We start from the raw sequence: 3,381 nt of genomic DNA, 5'->3' as shown, positions 1-3,381 counted from the left end.
AAATCAATCAAACAAAGTGCATCAAGGTAACATACAAGATGATCTTTATATACTAAGTGTGCTAATAATACTCAAAACCAAAACTTCACTTAGTGTGATCTATTTTATCATATTTACCTGTATATTAGCTAAAATTCACCTATGCTTGAGATTTTGTTTTATGCAGAGATTTTTCATGCTATTACTCATATATTGGCAATATTTGTATGAAAACTAAACAGAAATCTACTGAAATGACTACTAAAAGTAGGCAATGATGCACGCGCATCAATTATCTTGAATTGAATTTTGATTAAGAGGATTCATTACCGGTTTGGACTATACTCACAACGGAATTACTTTATCAAGTTTTTCGAATTGGCATAAATTCTCTTCTCATCAGCTGTGGTCTCACTACTAGAAGATACTTCTTTTACGGTCTTTGGATGGTAGGTCCTCCATAGTCTAGCATGTGGAGTGGACTCAGCCAAGTCGGTAATGTGTCGCCATGCCTCCTCCGCCGTCCTATACTTTGACAAAGAACCATTGCTTGAAGCATCCAATAAAGTCTTATCTTGTGGTCTCATTCCTTGACACATATAGCTAAGCAAAACTTGAGTATCAATCATGTGGTTGGGACCTGAATCTAGAAGCTTGTGAAACCGCTCCCAATACTCGTATAGAGTTTCTGTATCGCCTTGGACAATGCATGAGATCTCTTTTCTTAGCTTGTTCGTTGCTTCTGCGGGCAAGAATTTATCTAGAAACTCCCTTCTAAGCAAGTCCCAATCGGAAACAACCTCACTAGGTAAAGTGTAGAACCACTCCTTGGCTCTTCCCTCAAGAGAGAATAGGAAGGCAAAAAACCATATAGCAACCTCATCAGATCCTTCCCGCCTAGTTGTTGAGCACACACCGTGAAAGTCCTTGAGGTGTCTAATAGGATCTTGTGTGGGAAGGCCATGGAACTTAGGTAGGAGATTGATCAAAGCAGTCTTTAGCTCAAAGTTTGCATTCAAGTTGGGGTGAAACACATGAAGAGGTTGGAGAACAAAGTTCGGTGCACCCGCTTCCTTAAGAGTAACTCTCCTTGGAGCGGCCATAGTGTCGGCACCTAGATCAAGAGAAGATCTATTAGTAGTATCAACAGAAGAGTATATAGTGCCTTCTTCAAATGACGATTCGGAATTGACCTCGGATATGGTTGGTGAATTGGTAAAAACTTTTTCACCTTCCTCAAAGGCTAACCGCCTTCGAGCTTGCCTAATGTGAAGTAAAGTTCTTTCGATTTCCAGATCAAATGGGGCTAAGCTCGGATTCGGTAGTGAATGCATCATACAATGAAGGAGATATAGGGCTCATGACAACGAATTGAACTAAACAAAAAACTAATCCTAACTATTAATCAAACAAACAAACAATCAAGAGGAAATGCAAGTATGTACATATCAACATATTCACACTAACCAATAACATGGCACACATATGCAATTCCCCGACAACGGCGCCATTTTGATGAGAGATTTTTATGCCGGTATAGAAATTATCAATAAATCCAATCGTGAGTATAATCCAACCGGAAGCAAATTTCACATCAAACAATTCTAAAATCTATAACCGAGAGTATTAGTCTCGAGTCGTCTTCCCTAGGAATTGCTTTAGAATGCATATGATTGATTAGGAAGTCTTTTGTGGTTTTTGAGAGTTTGATGCAAGAATTTAAGCTAACAAAAATGAACAACAATCAATGATGATAAAAGCCTTGGCTAAGGGTGAGCATTAGAAGTTCCATCATTATAGCTTCCTTCAATTGTAACAACAATCAATCATTGCTTCACTTAGTTGACCCCTAATCATGGAGGAAAGTCAAGTGAAAGTAATCAACTTTGAGTCACAAGTTCTAATGAAGTTTAGCTCTAGTGGCCTACAAGTCAATTAACAATTCTCAATTGATAGTCAACAATTGATATTAACTATTCAAGTATTTCCAATAACTCAACCCCTAAGCCAAGAAAGAGGAATCTACTCCATAGCTAGGGTTGTCATTTCCTCAAACAATTGGTGAGCAATAGTAAGAGACATTATGAAATTAAGAAAAGGAATTGAATTCAAGAAAGCATCAACAATCAAACAATTGAATGAAATCCCTCACTTCATTGATCAAAATCAAAGTAACAAAGTCACAAATCTAAGATCCAAAGTGAATGAATCAAAAGAACACTAATTGAGAATAGAAGAGTAGATCTACAACTTGAATCAAAGTAAAAGTCAATTAGCAATTGATCTCACTAAAGGAATCCAAGAGAAATTAGAATGGAGAGAGCAAAATCCTAGAGAGAGGTGAGAGTTTCTCTCTCTACAAAATGTAACTAACTAAGAAAATATCTAAATGTGTTTTAAATGAATGAATGGATCCCAATCCCTTTAATCCTTGGTCTTCTTATGCCTTTTCCGCCAGAACTCTGCCCCAAACAGGGTCTGTAACTACCTGAATTTGCTGGTCATATTTTCTCTTTAAAAATCACGTGCGAACATCGACGCGTATGCGCACAACATGCGTACGCGTCCCTGGAGCTTTTGCAAACCACGCGCCAGCGTAAAGCAAGCCGAGCAAGTGCGCCGGCTTTTGGCTTTGGCTCATTCGCATTGGTCTCAATGGCGCTGATGAGCGGATATTTTATACGCTTTTTGGGGGTAATTTCATGTAGATTTTAGTATGTTTTAATTAGTTTTTAGTAGAATATTATTAGTTTTTATGCAAAAATCATATTTCTGGACTTTACTATGAGTTTGTGTGTTTTTCTGTGATTTCAGGTATTTTCTGGCTGAAATTGAGGGAGCTGAGCAAAAATCTGAGTTAGGCTGAAAAAGGACTGCTGATGCTGTTGGATCCTGACCTCCCTGCACTCGGAATGGATTTTTTGGAGCTACAGGAGTCCAATTGGCGCGCTCTCAACGGCGTTGGAAAGTAGACATCCAGGGCTTTCCAGCAATATATAATAGTCTATACTTTGCGCGAAGATAGACGACGTTCTTGCTGCTGTCTGGAGTTAAACGCCAGAAAAACGTCATGATCCGGAGTTGAACGCCCAAAACACGTTATAACTTGGAGTTCAACTCCAAGAAAGGCCTCAACTCGTGGATAGCTTTAGTCTCAGCCCCAGCACACACCAAGTGGGCCCCAGAAGTGGATTTCTGCACTATCCATCTTAGTCTACTCATTTTCTGTAAACCTAGGTTACTAGTTTACTATTTAAACAACTTTTAGAGACTTATCTTGGACCGGATGACATTTTCAGATCTGAATTACATACTTTTTGACGGCATGAGTCTCTAAACTCCATTGTTGGGGGTGAGGAGCTCTGCAGCGTCTCGATGAATTAATGCAATTGTTTCTATTTC

This window comes from Arachis duranensis, chromosome 10 (genome assembly GCF_000817695.3).
Source record: "Arachis duranensis cultivar V14167 chromosome 10, aradu.V14167.gnm2.J7QH, whole genome shotgun sequence".
Taxonomy (NCBI): Eukaryota; Viridiplantae; Streptophyta; class Magnoliopsida; order Fabales; family Fabaceae; genus Arachis; species Arachis duranensis.
This window is presented reverse-complemented; position numbering follows the sequence as displayed.